This window comes from Macrobrachium nipponense, chromosome 39 (genome assembly GCF_015104395.2).
Source record: "Macrobrachium nipponense isolate FS-2020 chromosome 39, ASM1510439v2, whole genome shotgun sequence".
Classification (NCBI taxonomy): Eukaryota; Metazoa; Arthropoda; class Malacostraca; order Decapoda; family Palaemonidae; genus Macrobrachium; species Macrobrachium nipponense.
Genome location: NC_061099.1, coordinates 38,137,273 through 38,157,644, shown reverse-complemented (window position 1 = coordinate 38,157,644; position 20,372 = coordinate 38,137,273).

The following is a 20,372-nucleotide window of genomic DNA, read 5'->3' as shown; positions in this document are numbered from 1 at the left end:
GAACTCTCGGGAGAGACTGTGAATTTTCAGCCCTGTGATTGGCTTAGCCCATCAGGAGCTTCGTAAGGGACTGGCCTAGACATCAAATGCACGGTTGATGTGAATCTACTATAGTGTAAGCATGGATGTCTAAAACGTGGGAGAACTTTGTCTCCGTTTTTCATGTTCACGACACATGCGAATTCAACATGTCTTCAGAAGTGTTCGATGTAGGAGCGCTACTACCAAACCATCAGATGGAAATGAATGATCTACGACTACCACCAAACCATCAGATGGAAATAAATGATCTACGACTACCATCAAACCATCAGATGGAAATGAATGATCTACGACTACCACCAAACCATCAGATGGAAATGGAAATTACTGGACACACCAAACCATCAGTTAGGAAAAAATGATCTACACCACCAAACCAATCAGATGGAAATGAAAATTGATAAACTAAGGACTACCACCAAAAAAAACCATCAGATGGAAATGAATGATCTAGGACTACCACCAAACCATCAGATGGAAATGAATGATCTAGGACTACCACCAAACCATCAGATGGAAATGAATGATCTAGGAACTACCACAAAAAACCATCCAGATGAAACACGAATGATCTTAGGGGGACTACCACAAAAAAAAAAAAAAACCCCATTCAGATGGAAAAATGAATGATCTAGGAGTACCACCAAATCATCAGATGGAAAGGAATACTCGGCAGATTGAAGACGTGAATTCAGTTGGTATACACATTAGAATTTTTCAAGGCTTGATGTTGCCAAAATTAAAAAAAACTTCCAGCTGGCATGCTAGAAATACAATAATATAGTGGTTATACCTATTTGATATTTGTCTTTCCAGTCTTGATACCTAATGCATTGTAAATTTCAATTGGTACTCAAGAGATTGTAGTATGCTATCTTTGGATATGAACCGATTAGACTGTACGGTTATTGGTGGTTGTGTTGGCTATAAAGGAGACGAACACAAACGTTTGTTGCTTCTGGTAAAACATCACGATTTTTGGGGTATCAGAAAAATTGGCGTCTATAGGGACAGTAAGTAAGTCGCTGTTTATTTTCAGTTGTTTTTCCACTTAGGAGACCTAGGAGACCTCGGTGTTAAGGTGCGTCCACACGGTCGAACAATTAACAATTGTCTGCCGGTCTTTGCCTTGAGCAGAGTAAAATCACTGGTATGCAACCTCATTTGGTACCACTGTTTGTTGCCAGATCTACTTCCATAGTTTCAACGCTTATGACGTCATCCTCCTTCGCCTGTGATATGGTAACAATGTTTGCCCGTCGGGCATTGTTCGACCGTGTGGACGCACCTTTACGGTTTCAGAGTTGTGTGTCTGTTGTGCTTTGGGTGTTGTGGGATTTTTGCCTTGTGGCTTGTTACATTATCGAGATTCAATACTGAAATAAAGATATTTACAGGACAGTCAGGAAAGGTCATTTGAACACGCTAAAACCTAGAACCAAAGGAATGTATTTCTAGTAATTAGAAATTAATTTCTCGATATAATGTGGTTCGGATCCCACAATAAGCTGTAGGTCCCGTTGCTAGGTTACCAATTGGTTCCTAACCACGTAAAAATATCTGATCCTCCGGGGCAGCCAGCCCCAGGAGAGCTGTTAATCAGCTCAGTGGTCTGGTAAAACTAAGATATACTTAACTTTGAAAACGCAAAATAATATTTGAAGCCAATTAGATGTTTTCCGTTGAAAAGTGTTCTTACAGCTAACTGTTTTCGTTAATGGCTTTTAATTCATTCTGAAAATGGATAATATTTATTCTTAATTACTATTCCCCTTTAGGCTTTTTTGTTCAAAACAGAATTAAAACTAACAGATCTTGAAATGATTAAAATTAGGAAGAATAATACAGAGAGAGAGAGAGAGAGAGAGAGAGAGAGAGAGAGAGAGAGAGAGAGAGAATGTGGTTGGAGGTCCTGCCAATGGAATAATAAATGCGACCAAGGATTGCCAATTATTGACTGTTAATTGGCAATTGACGTACATGTTGCTGACGGTACTAAAAATATATACCCAGAGTGCCAAGGAATACAAAAAAATCACTGCAACAGCCTTCCAATGTGTTTCATTATATAAGCATGGTATTTCTTAAAGATGCGTTACGATGTCTTTCTTATTTCTTAAGGTTAGTTCTACTTACTGCATTTTATTGAATGAATTTAATAAAGTCTTGTTTTGTGAAAGTTTCATGTCTTGGAACCAATTTTATCGGTATTTTATCCATTTAGAAATCCTATGGCATGTATTTGTAAATACATCTGCAAAGAATAAATAATTACATTGGCATCGTTAAGCACTTTGAATTAGATTTGTTGTATCTTCAATTAATGTCTGACTCGTTTCTAAACAAGAAAAACATATAATAAATTAATCAACTCGATAATATCTACCGTCAGTTAAGGTAAACAAACTCGGTAAGTACCATGAGTCATGCAACATTTAATTTGAATGTGAAGATTAAGCAAATAAAATTAAGAAATAATGAGGCTTCAGTTAGTCTAAGTAATTAGACTTCAGCACGTAACAACTTTGAATAATTTAAGTTTAAACTTTTATGTCATTATTTTACACAACAAAAACAACGCACGTGCCAAGGACATCATGTTTTCCTCCATTCCTGCAAACCTATTGGAAGATGTCAAGAGGTCAAAGTGTTCATCACTCATGCACACAAACATTTTATTTTATATATATTTAGAATCTCGCTTTTTGCTTTCGAAAAGAAACTCAACTGCTCTCTGAATGACATTTCAATATTTGCCTGTGGGAGTGAGGAGAAATTGTGCCTTTTTTCTGTCACTTAAGTTTATTGGACTATTTTTATGTTCGCCTTCTTGCTTCGTTTCTTGATTATTTCGTTTTTCAAATAGATGTTCATTGATAAAAATTTTGTAAAGGTGAAATGGATCTGACGTAACGATCACATGTGCTTAGTCATGATTCACATGGTATGGGGTAATAAATACAGAAAATTGGACATTAAGAAAATGGCTAAAATCTCCAATTTACGCAAAAGATACAACGAATTTCGGTATAGTTTCAGTAATAAGTAGGTATCAGCTTTTCCAGAGGTCGGCAGTCTTAATGATAATAGTTTTTGTAGGAAGTTTCATTAGACTACATAACAAGAGATAATATTAAGTTTACGTTTATTTTAATTTCCTTCTTGCCTCCCTCTTCACACACACACACACACACACACACACACACACACACACACACACACACACACACACACACACACACCCCTGATTTCATAAACAAAACTTCCAACGTATAATTTTTGTATCATCAGTTAGTTTTGAAACTGAAATTTAACCATTCTGCACTTATGAAACTGTGATAAAATATAATTCACCGTAAGACTGTACTGTAATACTATGTAACACGTACCCAACAGATTTAAGATTTATGTTCAAGAGCTTTTGGTGGATATTAGTTAACGTTAGTCTCAATACTCATTTCTTTATTTTGTTTATTTAATAAGATTGAACGAACGTCAAACCTAATTTCCTGTTTCCAGTGAATAATTGAATCAGCCAAAACATGCATTTCTTTATGTTTGGGAAAATTGTTCACATTAAAAGCTCATTAAATGATGCTCTATAAAAACACACTAACCAATAGTAGTAAAATATTGTGACAGTTCGATTCACCACACTTCTATGTGCAGGAATTCACTAACGTTATCGGGGATTATGAAGTGGCTGGTATACTTGAAAACAGTGAAAAAATATAATAATGAATACGTCTTAATTGTTAACTAGTATTAATTGTGATATAATTTTACTTTGTAATTTTTCTGAATATGTCTCTACCATAATTGGCATCTTAAATGTATTTAAAAAGCTGTTGCATCGTGTTGTACTTTTTTCAGTAAACAAATACGTAAATAAAGGTTACATGCAGTTTGGGAAATGACTGTGTGTGTGTTTTAATAAAATCTGGCCGTCATCAAAACGAAAACTCACGAAAAACCAACAGGCATTAAAATAAATTTTAAGTTTCTACTTCTTCACAGACTAAATCAAGATCAACTCACAGAATGATATTATATCTGGATATTTTTAATTCATTTATTTGTGTTTTTTTTTCATTTATTTATTTATTTTTATTTATTTATTTGGTTATTTATTTTATTTTTAATTTTTTATTTTATTTTATGTATTTATTTATTTATTTTATTTTATTTATTTATTTTTTGTTTACAAAATTTTGATATTCCGTAATATATTCCGTAATATGTTTTCTACTATTCAACTTTATGATGCTTAGGCGTAGTAGGTACATGTCGTATTTCAGTACATTCTCTGTTTATTTAATATTTGTACTCGTTTTGAGAACAGAAATACAAATCCATCTGAACGAATGCCCCACGGGGGATTAGTACCGTCAGTGCACCTCACGTGCTGCATTGTAGGCATTACTTAGGTGTTCTTTGCAGCGTCCCTACGGCCCCTGGTTGCAAGCCCTTTCATCCCTTTTACTGTACCTCCGTTCACATTCTCTTTCTTCCATCATAAACCCCCCCCCCCCCCTTCCCTTCCCAATAACAGTTGATTCATAACACAACTGCGTGGTTTTCATCCTGTTATACCTTCCTCACTTCTTCGCTGTCAATTGACGTTTCAGCGCTGAATGGCCTCATGAGTCCCAGCGTTTGGCATAAACTCTAAAGTGTATATTCTATAATCCTATGAACGAATGACATAATCGTTTAAATAGTCTCGTACTGCCACTAAGCTAAAGGAGAGAGAGAGAGAGAGAGAGAGAGAGAGAGAGAGAGAGAGAGAGAGAGAGAGAGAGGAATAGCCTGGTAATCATTGGAGGAATGGCGCCCTAAGGGCTGCCAATTGATAACCATTAATTGTTAATTGGTTCAGTGGTATGAATGGGGGATGTGTTACCATTTATGATAAATGGGAGGGGGAACTGCAAATAACATTGGAGGATGGTGACTTTTTTTTTCTTTTTTGATTAATCTTATCACGTTTACTTGTGACGACAACAAAATCTCAACGATTAGCTTATCGTAGACGCCCAGAAAACTAATGAATATCAACAAATATAATAATAATAATAATAATAATAATAATATAATAATAATAATAATAATAATATTTTATTTTCAGCTCAAGGCCATATATGATATTGCTTTGTTCTACATTGTAGTGACAGTCTTTGGCCGACCGATGATTGCTGTAAATGGAAATCGTCATAGGCTAGGGTGTGGGGCATGCACTCTCACGCCTAAAGACTTGGTGAGAAATGGGCATGCCATACCGTAGTTTTTCTCAAATCATGTTTAGAGAAATGAAGAGTAACAAATAGATTACGTAAATTTGTAATTTTTCCTTACATCATTCGTAACATATCCTTATATAACACTGGTAATCTTCTTAGGCACGAAGATATGGTAATTCGGTTGTATTCCACATAGAAAAAGGAAAATGGTGTATCTCAGAAAATGCCCAGCAGTTTCGTCCTCCAATGGACCTCTTCTTGGAGCGTTTATTAAGGAAAGATAAACCATTCTCATTTTCCTATGTGGAATACAACTGAATATCCTTTCATTTAAACACCCTTCTACTTTCGTAAACTTCTCTTCCTTCTTTTTGCTCTGTTCTGTTATCATTCACTTTTCATTAACATATGCTGTGTCTTCTTCTTCTTCTTCGTCTTCGTCTTCTTCCCCCCCTCATCTTTTTATTCTCCTTCTTTTTCTTCGTCTGAGATTAAATAAGTTACGTGAATTTGTCATTTTTCCTTTTATCATTCGTAACTTATCCTTTTCAATTTAAACACCTTACTTTCGTAAACTTCTCTTCCTTCTTTGTGCTCTGTTCTGTTATCATTCACTTTTCATTAACATATGCTGCGTCTTCCTCTTCTTCTTCGTCTTCTTCTTCTTCTTCTTTTTATTCTCCTTCTTTTTCTTCGTCTGGGATTAGAATTGCGAAGTCGCGTAAGCTTCGAACTGGCGTTGCCTGACGACTTGTTTTTCTCCAAACGGTCGAATAGTAATGTCTTCCTTTCAGGAATGGCCCATTCGGAACAGAGTTAATGACGCCCTTGCCGTTTAAGACAGAGACACGGTCGTGTTTTCTGAATTATACTTTTCTCTCTCTCTCTCTCTCTCTCTCTCTCTCTCTCTCTCCTCTCTCTCTCGTCTCTCTCTCTCTCTCTCTCTCTCTCTCTCTCTCTCTCCCTCTCTCCTGCATTTTCACAGACTCACCGGCTGCTGCTTCATATAATGCTATACAGTCTGTATTTTGCGCGCGCTCCGAAAAATGGGCGGTCTAAATCCGTTTTGATGATATAATTTATGAGTGCGTGTGCGTGCGTATGCGTGTTAACACTCATTCGTGTACACAGATTATATATATATATATATATATATATATATATATATATATATATATATATATATATAATATATATATATATATATATATATATATATATATATATATATATATATATATATATATATATATATATAGTCGACCGGGGGAAGAATTTTGACAAAGAAAGAGGGGTAAAAACTTTTACAATGCATAACTCCGTTCCATATGATTATTTTGCAACATGTGACTCACAGCAGATAGGTCTCGCATTGGGGAATCATTGTGATGTGATACAAATTTCTGTTATTGTTAGTTCATATGTTGTATAGTTTCTTTTGCATCTCATAAAATACGGGGGGGAAAAAATAAAAAAATTTTCCATTTTCTTCAGAGAATAAGGGTGCCCCTTTTTCCCCGAAACTGAAAGTTGGAAAGTTGGGGTAATAATTTTGCTTGTAAGGGTAGGGAGGTGGGTCCTCATATTGAGTAAGAAGCCCCACCTCCTCCTCCTCTTGGGGTTATGGGGGGGCAAAGAAATTCCCCACCTCATTGGGGCAAAACATTTATAGCCAAAATTTTTACCCAGTCGGCAAATGTTTTACCCCAAAAGTCGGGGAAAAATTTTGCATCACTGACAGTTGTTATGTATTAATAGTCTGGCTGAAATGCATAGCCTTGTGGCCGAGTACATCAAGGAAAATGGTGTTCTTAACCAGTTTAAAGACAATTACCCAGGAACTAAATGGGCCCGTGGATTCATGAAACGCCATAAGCTTCGACTGAAAAAGGGTACATCCATGCAGGTGGACAGAAAGGAAAGGACAAGTGATCCTTTCATCATTAACAGTTTTTATGATGTAATTGAGAAAGAGGTACAGGACCTACATCTACAGGACAAACCTGGCCACATCTACAATCTAGACGAGACGTTGTTTCCTCTTCATTCATCAAAGACACACACACTTGGGGTTATTGGACAGCAAACAATAAGAGTGACTGCCAGCAGTGAAAGACAAAATATAACTGTACTTGCAGCCATCTGTGCTGATGGCTCTGCTCTGCCTCCCTGCATTGTGTTTAAAGGAAAACGGCTGATGCAGCAGTGGATTGGGGATTCAGGAACAATTCCAAATCAAACAATTTATTGTGTAAGTGACAATGGGTGGATGACTGCCAAAGTATTCCATGAATTCTTTGTCAAATTTGTTGAATTGACAAAGGAAAAAAGGCCAATTCTACTGATTCTTGATGGCCATGCGAGTCACACAACTCTTGAAACTGTGAAGCTGGCAAGAGATGAGCAGATCAGTATTGTTCTCCTGCCTCCTCACTGCTCTGATGTGCTACAGCCATTAGACAAAGTGTGTTTTACACCTCCGAAGAACTATTATGACCAGGCACTCACATCATATGAGCATACATCACGAGAACCAGTCTCTAAACAGAAGTTTGTTCAACTCCTCACTTCTGTGTGGGGCAAAGGTTTGTCTGGGGAGACCATACGTAAAAGCTTTTCTACTGGAGTCTCTCCAGTTGATAGACACAAATTTGATGTATCAAGGCTCAGCAAGTCAAAGGTGGAAGCATACAATCGGTGGATCCTTGCTGGTAGACCTGAGACTGAGGAAGGCATTCCTATTGTACCGCCTACTCAAGAAGAGACACAGGGAATGCCATCATGCTTGGTACTTCAAAGCCAAAAAATAGTACAACGCTCGGGAAAACCAGTACACCTTTGCCCCCTGTAACAGATCCCTCCCCTTGTTCATCTGGAAAGCCTGGTTACACAGTTCCATCTGATAGTATTCCAAAAGTGTGTCAGCATAGTCAGTCATGCTGCCTGTACCTTCACAATCTTCAAGAACTTGCAGAGGCAATTGGCAAGGCTGTACATACCAAGAAGTCCATGGAACAAATCATATCTGACCGACAACGTCCCCATCAGGCCAAGAAACCTGGTGCTCGCAGAGTGTTAAGGAAAGGAGCCACAGTTCTAACACACGAGCAAGTCATAAGCAGCATTGAGGAAAGAGAGAAGGCACAGAAGGAAAAAGAAACTAAGAAAAAGCAGAGGGCAGAGAACTAGAGAAACAGAGAACTAAAGAAGAAGCCACAGCTCAGAAAAGTGGAAGAAAGAATGCTGCTGATGATGATTCATCAAGTATATCAAGTGGAAGCTATTGTTCAAAAGACTCTCGTGGTTCATCTCTGGATGTGAGCTTCGACAGGATCTCGTCAGAGAGTGGTGATGAACATGTAGATGAGACTACTGGATAGGCTGAGTTACAAAGATCAAAATCCACTGAAGACACAAATGTAGCAATATCAGTGCAAATTGATGATGAATCTATAAATAAATATTTTGCTGTGGTTTATCCTGAACCAAAGAAGCAACATTACTGGGGAAAAGTAACAAAAGTTTTCAGTGAAGATGACGAAGCGCCTGTGAATCAAGTTGAAATGGTGTTCCTACGCCGCAAGACTCTCTCCATTCCAGAAAATGTAACATGGCATTGGCCACCAGTGGAGGATAAACACATCATAGACACTGATTACATCTTCATGGGGCCATGTTCTCCTTACTTGTTAACGAATGGTTCCTACAAATTTGATGATGTAAAGGTAAACGACCTCTTGAAAAAATTGTAGCAGCACAGCACTAGAGGTTATGAATGAATATGGTTACGGATATATGATTGCTGAATGACTATGGATATATGATTGCTGAATAATTGAGGAATTTTCTTTTAATAAAACTTTTTCGTTTCTCGTATTTATGCTTTCGTTTCATACAAATGGTCCAAGTCCGGTGAGGAAAAATTTTTCCCCTTAATGGTTAAAATTTTTGTTTCTTCCCCATAGGATGGGGTATCAAATTTTTACACTTTGGGGCAATAACTTTGCGTGAAAATTTTTTACCCAGTGTGTGCAAATTTTTACCCCAAACCTCGGGTAAAAAATTTTCCCTATTTTCTCTAGTATATATTTCTTTTGTGTTTCGCTGAAGACCTATGGTCATGTTATCATGGAGTGTAGAAGATGTCTAAGTATTACACTGAGGTATTCACATCTGTCCTAATAAAATAATTAACACAGGAGATCTCTCTTTTCATTTTGGCAAATTTGTTACCCCGGTCGACTATATATATATTATATATATATATATATAATATATATATATATATATATATATATATATATATATATATATAGTAGTTTAAACTTAACAAACCTTGGTACTATGTTATTCAGTTGGCAATACTGTAGAAAATCTCAATCTAATTTGGCTGTTTCCAGTTATTGGAGAAATTGACCAAGAAACTGGAAAAAGCCAAATTAGATTAAGATTTTCAACAGTACTGCCAACTGAATATATATATATATATATATATATATATATATATATATATATATATATATATATTAGTTATATCTCGTAATTTATATCAAAGGTAACAAGAGCCGTATATTTTGTTATCGACACTAAGATTTAAAAAAAAATTGGTATATAATATAGATAAATGGAACCATGTATCGTGAATATAATCACGATTTAAATAAAACCATGGCCAGAAGGAGCATTTGCAGAAATGATGACGTATTCAGTAACGTTATATTTTGCGTCTCTTCATTGGGATCAGGTCAGTTTACTTATGGCTTCTGTTGTATGCCACGATGTTATTCTCGCCTGAGCGACGATTGTGTTTGGTCAATACACAAAGATTGCCTTAACAATTGATCGGTCGCAATAACAGGTAAACCTTTTTATAAACGGTAGAATAACATGATGCTGTTGTCTTTTGTCTATTGAACGCGTATAGGCGTCTATATAAACACGGCATGTGCTATACCGAGCTTTCTTTGTCAATGTTTCCAATGTTGGCTATTCATTCTTGGAGAATTGTTGACATGTTGCGAACGTTAGTCACATGACTGAATGCGCCTTACTGACCTGATCCGTTATTGACGCACATGCTGTACAATTAACTGATGGGAGGGGTAGTGCCGTCAGTACACCACATGCTGCACACTGTAGGCTTTGCTTCAGGTTCTTTCCTCGTCTCTTTGGCCCCTAACTGCTATATACCCCTTTCATTCCTTTTACTGTACATGCGTCCATATTTTCTTTCTGTCATCTTCCTTTCCACCCTCTCCCAACAGTTGATTGATAGTGCAATTGTCCTGTTACGCCTTGAAATCTTTGAACTGTCAATTTCCTTTTCAGCGGCGAATGACCTGATTGGTCCCAGCGCTTGTCCTTTGAGACCTTAGATATCTTTAAACCAAGGTCGATTTGTCAGAGATAAAGAGTGATCTATATGGTACTATTCCAGTCTCACAATTAGTGGACCAGCACCTCAGTGGCATGATCGATATGGTCTTGGCCTGCCACCTTGGTGGCCGCGAGTTCGATTCCCGGGCATTCTATTGAGGTGTGAGAGATGTGTATATCTGGTGATGGAAGTTAATTCTCGACGTGGTTCGGAAGTCACGTAAAGCCGTTGGTCCCGTAGCTGAATAACCGCTGGTTTCATCCAACGTAAAAACACCATACAAACAAACAAACAATTAGGGGACCAGACTTTTTTTTATTATTATTATTATATATTACGAGGTGTCTGAAATCCTTTTTTGCCTGATTGCCGACATAAATATTACTTCGTTTTATAGGTCAGTTCATGTTTTTTTTTCCTTTTCGTAATGCGGTATGTTAAAAAATATTTTATAATGTTGATTGAAAGTAATTAAAATTTTGCTCTTAAGGAATGTTATTCCACGCATTATGCAATGGTTTAGAAATATTTTCGGCATCTTATGTGGTTGTCCCAGAAACAAATATGAAAAGACCTTAAATTGTAAATGAAAGGAAATGGTGCCATCGGTGAAATTTGATTGAAGAAATCAGCATTCACACTGACATTTTAAAACAATTTTATGTTTGTGTAGCCTGAATATATTAATGGTGAAATAGATGCAATTTTGCATATTGGCAAAAAAAAGAAATTATATTTTTCCTTCTGAGTAGAATAGTGCCCTGTGGTTCATTAAACGTGCAAAATGATTAAATAGCGTTTAAAGAAATTGTAATCAATTCAGGATTTTAGGTCAGCTGGGTTTGCTTTCTCATTGAACAAGAGAGAGAGAGAGAGAGAGAGAGAGAGAGAGAGAGAGAGAGAGAGAGAGAGAGAGAGAGAGAGAGAGAGAGTTTTCCAACTTCAGTAACATTTTGCACTTTGATTATTTGATCATGGAAGTATTTTGTAATCCTCCTTTTGATAACAGTCTCACTCTCTCTCTCTCTCTCTCTCTGAAAACTTGTTCCCTGGGTTGTTTTTATTCCACTGGTTTTATATGTTTGTTTGTGAACTAAATGTCTGAGCTGAAGAATGGGAAGGGGGGGAAAAATGTTGGCGATTCCTCTCTCTCTCTCTCTCTCTCTCTCTCTCTCTCTCTCTCTCTCTCTCTAGAGTTGACCAAATTTTCGTGCAAGGATATATTTCAGATAACATCTTTTCAAAATAAATATACAACCTTTTAAGATATGCGATATCATTTCGAGCCTAAGCATATTATATCAGAATATGAACGACTAAGAAATCTCGAGATATTACGTCCAATAGACGACTACTCTGAAAATATATATAAAATGCATTTGGGCCATAAAATCGTACCAATAAATATTTATTCCGGAACTGTCCATATTGTTAGGTTTAGTCTGTAATAAGAATGCTCATTATAATGGTGAGATATGAAGCCTATTCCATATTATAGCAAGCCAAGCTGCAACAGAAGTTGATATAGTTATATAATCTCAAAAAGAGAGCGCTTACGTAACTGTGCCTTGAGGATAACGTAGATGTTCATTATATTATATATACAGATGTACTTCAAGCTCAAGTTCATGTGCCTGGGAGATATGTGGCTGCATGTTAAGAATAGTCCCTGTATGTAAATGAACGAAAACTGAATAAACTTGGCGGGACATAACTGTGAAAGGTTTTCAGTTAGTACAGTTTATGTTCATTTGTTATGTGAACGTGAAATCTGTCAGTACTGTTATCATATCAGAGGGTTTGTGTTGTTAGCTTTTGTGAATTAATAAGGAGGGTTTGTCATTCGCACGTCTGGTGTATATAATCATTACCAAAAAAAAAAAAAAAAAAAAAAAAAAAAAAAAAAAAAAAAACAAAAAAAAAAAAAAAAAAAAAAAAAAAAACAGCTCATTGAATGTACAAAACAGAGGTGAATTCAAAGCTACGTTTTGGGTGAAAGAAGGTTTTATGGCATATGATAACGTTAATCCTGGTATTGTTTTGTATTTAATGCCTCATTTTAGTGTAAGCTGCTGAAATCACTCAGAAATAAAATAACATAAATGAAAACTTACCAATGGTTGTATAATAGAAACAAGTTACATTAATGGTTTACATACTATTCGGTGTATAGTTTTAATTACTTTCACATAGTCGTAATGCGTACTATGATATTACAAGTAGCGTTTTGGGTGTTAGAGCGAATACAAAGATTATCCGTAGCGTTAATCTGTTCCAATAGGATTATTCAAAGACTAAGCTAGAATTACTTTTTATTACATCAGTGAATCTGCTTGATTGATTATCTGGTAAAATCTCTTCTTAATCATTTCCTTTGGATTAATTTGTTGAATTATTTTTTTTTTTATTTCAGTAGTTATCGATTGATTGCTTACGGTAGAAATTCAGACCCTTTGGTAAAATATTCATGATAATGACTCTTCAACTGATTTATTTATTAAGTGATTAATTTTTTAGTAAGTTTTTGAGTTGATTGATTGTAAAAGAACACAGACGTAGATTCAGGCCCTGGGTCTTATTCATAATGCAACTGCGAGGTTTTCCTCCTGTTACAACTTTCAAACCTTTTCCTGTCAATTTTCGTTTCGGTGCTGAATGACTTCACAGGTCCCAGTGCTTGGCCATAGGCCTAAATTCTATATTCATTTCAGTTCTGCATCTTCCACTTAGACTTAGACGTAGACTTGGTACAGGCATGAACTTGGCCCTGAACTCAGGGTTGCTTTTGATGTGAACTTCGACTCTCAAAATTCACATCTAAAGATATCAGAAAAAATACATTGGTACATAATAGTATGAAAATACAGTATGAAAATAAAGTCATTTATAGCCGTAATATCTTATGTATCTCATTCCTCTTCAGTATTAGCATTAACTTCTGCATAACGAATTTGTCTTAGAGGGACGATCGAGAGAAAATGTTGTCCTTTTCCTAATGTGTCACTGCGAGGCTTTGTCACTCATTAATGTCTCATTTGCACTTCATCGCTCTTAGAATTTCGTGCCCGGTGGCAATCAGTGTGAGCTATTCAAAACAGGAGTAAAAATTTAGGGAATTTTGTGTCAGCAAACGTAATCTCGCGCGTGTTATCAATAAGAGAAAAGCTCTAAGAAAAGAAACGCGCGAAATGAAACGGAAACAGCATGCAGCATCCACATGGCAAATGCGGTGCCATTGGAAAGGGGGTATATATTTTCTACCGAGTATCATCATTAGTAATGAAGTTGACGTTTTTATTCAGCTCATCAAATGACTGCTGTGTGCGTCGGCCCTCCGTGGGGTGGAATACAGCGGGATTATAAATCAAAACGACGATGAATAATTTCATTCTTGGCATTATAGCCTTCAACATTAATTGCTCAATTAGTGGAGATTTTGCCTCCACAAGTAGAGGGCAGGGCGAGGGAGGGAGGGAGGGAGATGGGGGAGGAGGGGGCGGGGGAAGGGAAGGAGAGGGGAGGACAGAGGTACACCGGATTTAGCAACAAACATCATCAATGAAATACGTGGAGGAATGGAGTGAGTGCCCGAAGAGGTTTCTTAAAAATGGCCCCCAGCAGTCGCAGCATCCGATTAACAGTTGCAGTGGAAAGAGGGGAGAGCGCATAATGGGAACTGGAATTCCTCTTGCCTCTTTCTAGTCGGGGGAAGTGTTTCCATTCAATGACGGATGAGAGCTGGTTCTGGGAATGGACATAGTAGTCGCAGAGGGAAGTCGAAAAGAATTCCCACCTTTTTTCTCTCCTCCTCCACATATTGTTGGCTTGGACGGAGCATAATTTGATCGTGTTTCTTGCCTGACCTTTTCATTTCAGACGCTGGCGAAAAGGTCCTCGCCAAAAATCATAACAGCTGACCATTTTATTACGATTTTAAAATTAAACTCGGGGGTCATTCGCAGTGTATGAACAACTCAAATAGCTCTCCAGTAGCCATTGTGTTGCAAATGGGAGGGTGAATATTTGAACGGTGGAGTTATTTTGGATATCGAATTTCATATCTGTAATGTATGTGGATGCTTTCTGTTATGTTATGTGTGTGTGTATATATATATATATACTATATATATATATATATATATATATATATATATATATATATATATATGACTAATTATCACTTCACCGTGATTCATATAAATTATTCGAACTACAAATGTCCTTTGATACCTAATTCGCTCTACCTCGAATTGATATATTTTCATACATGTAAACCTAAGGGGAATTTTTAGTTGATAATAATTTCGTCCTCTCGTGGGTTCGAACCATCGTCCAGCGGACAGAGACGAAATCAAGATGTGTATATTTTATATATATATATGTGTAATATATATATATATATATATATATTTATATAAATATATATATATATATATATATATATATATATATATACATCTTGATTTCGTCTCTGTCCGCTGGACGATGGTTCGAACCCACGAGAGGACGAAATTAGTTGATAATAATTTCGTCCTCTCGTGGGTTCGAACCATCGTCCAGCGGACAGAGACGAAATCAAGATGTGTGTGTATATATATATATATATATATATATTATATATATATATATATATATATATATATATATAAAACATATGTATTACACACATATATACACATGTATGCATGTAATTTTATAAAACAAAAAACCATTTCCTCTTAATGTTATAGCTATGGTTGCGTGAAAGTTACATTTTCTTTTTAATATATAATTGTAAAAACCACATTGCCCTTCTATCTTTCCCTTATTTATATATACTTATGTATATATATATATATATATATATATATATATATATATATAAATATATATACATATATATAGACATATATACATAATATATAGACTTACACATATGTAATTAACTAATTATACACATATATACATACAATCTACAAAAACTCCCTCGTAACCTTAGTAGTTTTCGTTACTTCTGTAACGCGTAACCGGTGGTCCGAAGTTCGATTCTCGGCTCGGCCAACGGGGAATCAGAGGAATTTATTTCTGGTGATAGAACTTCGTTTCTCGATATAATGTGGTTCGGATCCCTCAATAAGGAGCTGTAGGTCCCATTGCTTGGTGACCAACTGGTTCCTAGCCACGTAAAAATATATAATCTAATCCTTCGGGCCAGCCCTAGGAGAGCTGTTGTTAATCAGCTCAGTGGTCTGGTAAAACTAAGATATACTTAGCTTTGTAACGCTTGAGAAAACAGGGAAAACAAGTACTTTCGCGGTGTTGATGCCACTAGTCAAAACAGCCTAACTGTGAGTGGCTGGTATCATCATCTGCGAACGTATAGGACGGCCATATAGCGCGTAAACGGAATATAATTTGGGGAGATAGCAGCGGATCCTTCAAAGGCCTCCGAGAATTGGCTTTATCGTGCCTTTAATCTCACTCCAAAACATAGGCAGACAGACTCGCTGGTTCCGTGGAGAATAATCCGCAACTCGTGTCCGGGCTGTTTTCCTTTGTGAGCCCAATTACTGTAGTCTCTGTGGGGTAAATAATTTCCAGAATCCATCGAAACATTTGGAAATTAATTTCTTGGGTGATTTTCTATGTTTTGATTGGGCGTCTGGTAGATATCAAAGTCTGAAACCTTTGATCAAGTTTTGTTCATTTCTTCATTTCATTTGTGTTATATATTCATTAAATCCAAATACTGTTGCGTGATCATAAAAATTTCTCCGTATATACTTCGCCTAAACCTGAAAAAAGATAATCGTTAGCATAAATATTTCGTGCGCTGCATATATTCCATGTTTTCACAAAATTTTCAGCAGTCAGAACGTATATAAGCAGGTGTATATACATATACAGGGTGTCCATAAAGTCCCAGTACCATTGCAAGTATTTAAAAATTGTAATGGTACTGGGACTTTATGGACACCCTGTATAAATACTCTGTATTTTCCATCTGTCCATCCGCCTGTGGTGGTCGCGCATGGTACCACTGCGTCTCGGGCTTTAAATAGTTAAGCTATGTGTAAGTTTTAGGTAAATAAAAGGATATCTGGGTGTGCATATGCAACTGAAAAGTGTTTTAATAATTTACTGAATGCGAATTGCACCGTTAATATTCGAAATAGGATATTATTTAAAGCCCGGGATGCAGTGTTACCATGTGCAAACACCACAGGCGGATGGACAGATGGAAAAAAACAGAGTATAGTTAGATTAGTCTGGAAAAGTGGAATAAACATCGCGAAAAGCCTTGCACATCTGTGTATGATATCATCTTCTTATGTGACATAACAGTAATTATTAAAAATTCAGATACATGCAATATAGATATTACCGTATATCTTTCTCTGTTTCTTTGCTACATCTCGAAATAAAAGGCCTCAAATCTCTTAGTATTGAGGTCGCTGTCTTCATGCCCTTTTATCTTCATCCCAGCAGACGTTTGTGCTGATTGCAGTTGCAGTTGAGTGGACTGGTAGGCGAAGGTCTGGAATAATTACCCATGGACCTATCAGACAGTGGCTGAATGCTCCAGCCACACTTCCCCGGGAATTCACCTTAACATTTCACCTTCACGCCTCTTTTCACTTGAAGGGAAGGCTCAAGAATGTGTTAGTGTTACGGTTCAGTCAGTCAGTATCGTGAGATGGCGTTCCTAGCTCATGCCCCCCCTGGTTTTGACCCAGTAGTCCACGGATTACAGATTCATGGCATAAATAAACAATAGAGACGAGCAGATCCCCGTTTCTACCACAAGGACCCCCTCCCCCCACACATCCACACACACACACACACACACCACACACACACATACATATGTGTGTTGTGCGCGCGCGTGTGTAATTTTTCTTTTTCTATGTGGTTCACTTTCTTCTTTGGGAAGGTGCCCGATTTTTCCAGGACTAATTCCATCCTCCTTTAGCTTCAAGTCATCTTCCGAAATTTGTGGGTTTGCAGCGAACCAAGTGATGAACTGGCATTCTTCTTCACGCAAAGTCAGTCGAGGAAAGGAAGGCAGTTTTCCAGTCCCATCTATGTCGGGAAGAAAATTTTGGGTCTTTCAACTCTCTCTCTCTCTCTCTCTCTCTCTCTCTCTCTCTCTCTCTCTCTCTCTCTCTCTCTCTCTCTCCCCCCCCCACCAAAAAAAAAAAAAAAATAAAAGGTGAAGTTTTGGTGACATACTACAGTGGTGACGAGTAGATTACCAGTTCAACTGATGTAAATGACAGGTGTTTCGAAATGTTCTGGTAGGGGATCCTACAGCTACACCACTAGGTATTTGTTGGCCTGAATAGCTCTCCTTTTGTGTGACAAAAAGGGTGCCCTTGTAGTCTAGTAGGTCTAGAGCATAGTATCTCCTTTAAGCTCTTTCCAAGAGGGGTTCTTGGTGCTCTTTATTTATATATTATTTTACAAACGATTTTTGTAGTTTTTCTGATGGTAATGGTTCTATTCGTGAATAAGCTTCGAACGTCCATTGAGGTCATGTCATCTTGAGTGGACTTAGTTCAGTAATATTTCTTTTAGGCAACGTGTTGCTTTGCAAAGTGTTAGTGATATTATTTTCAAAGTTATATGAATAGTTTTTCTGACAGTATTTTATTATTTATTTAAAACTCGTAAAGGTAAGCAAAACAATGGACGTATAGTTTTTGCACTTAATTGCATATGTGTATGATTACTGTTGTTTTTGCATGAATGAATAAAACTCCCATAAAAGCTAAATGCAAGAGAAATGCCGGAGCATATGGTTCTTTTCATAACAATTTGATTTATATGTATATGTATTTCTCTCGGCAATAAAGATTTCTATATTGTACATGGAAATTGAAATACAATATTTTTGATGAATCAAACATTTCATGCTCCTGTTCTCTTAAAACAAATTTCCCTGGAAATATGCAAATAATTCACTGGTTAACAAAGAAATTGAGGCAAGCACAAAAATACCCGTTTTTACCTAATTTGGGGGTGCTGAATTCAAATTTGAAATCCGTTTTTACTCATCACCTCTAGTTATCTATCCTGTTTTATCTGTTATAAGCTGCTGCAACTCTTGAAATGTGCACATATATTCTCTGTTTATACTAAAATTTAAAAGCCAGAAAACTAGAGGTGATAGAGCAAAACTATTTATAAATTTGAATTCAGCACACCCAAATTAGCAAAAAACACCTATCCCCATTCTTGCCTCAGACCAAAATTTTTTTTTCCGCTTGAAGGACTTGTCGATAACTTTCTTTGTTGGCGATGGAGAATTCTGAAGCATTGAAGGAACAGTAGGATTTCAAAGTGGAGGGATTCTTAAGGTGCCGCTGACTCGAGTTTTTACTCGTTTATTTTTTTGTACTTTCATCTACCTCTAAGTTAGAGATGGCAAACTTGACCTAATTATGATAATTCTGATTATGTAAATAACAGATAAAACAATCTTATATACAAATGATCCGATCAGTATAGTAATTTATTTGCATTGTCACTGAATGTGTAACTGAGCTTTTCACTATTATTTTTCGCTTCTTGCAATGATAAAATCTCCCGTAACAAACTCATTTACTTGTTAATTTACTCAAATTCATCATACAAGAAATTAACTGAAGTATGTACACTACTACCTACTTCCCAATCCTGCAGTGTCACCTAATTGTTTGACGCTATCCAATGGCTGTAAGCACCAATTATTGTTTTGAATAGCTGCTATCATCCTATGCAAGCCTTCTTGTCAAAATGTAAACATGTGCCCGATGTAGTATACCATTCTTATACACCGTCCTCCCTATAGTAGATTCACATCAACCGTACATCTGATGTCTAGGCCAGTCCCTTACGAGAGAGTTCACATATGCAGGATGTATGTTCCACCTCTCCTAAGGGATACGTCTTTTAAAAGTATCCCTCAGGAGAGGTGGAGGGCGATATTGTCGTTGTGAAGTAAGAGCGTGCGGTTATTTTCGGCGTCGGTTTCCCCAATTCGTTATTACGCTTATATATACAGTATGTATATATATATATATATATATATATATATATATATATATATATATATATATAAGATATATATATATAGATATATATATATATATATATATATATATATATATATATATATATATATATTTATATGTATATATATATATATATAATATATATATATATATATATATATATATATATATATATATATATATATATCTCGCCGTTGCTAGTCCACTGCCCTCTGTTTATGGTCATCCTATGCCATTTCTATACCCGCAAATTTTCTTAGCTCGTCAATCCATCGTCTTCTCTTCGTTCCCCTGCCACGTTTGCAATCTCTAGGGACCCATCTGTATATATATATCATATATATATATATATATATATATATATATATATATATATGTGTGTGTGTGTGTGTGTGTGTGTGTGTGTGTGGTGTGTGTGTGTGTGTGTGTGTGTGTGAGTATGGATATGTGTGTGTGTGTTTATGTACTTACAGAATCAATGAGCGGAACATATGCTCGTCCACGTTACACAGAATTCCACTCAAAAAACATAAATTATTCGGGTTTAATTACATGAATCCTTTGTATAGGTTTGCGATGCGATCATTATAATACAAAGGAATAATTAAAAGCAAAAAAAAAGAGTGACCAATAATATTTCTGTGCATTTAATTGTTTTATCAGCCGTGGTCAAATTGG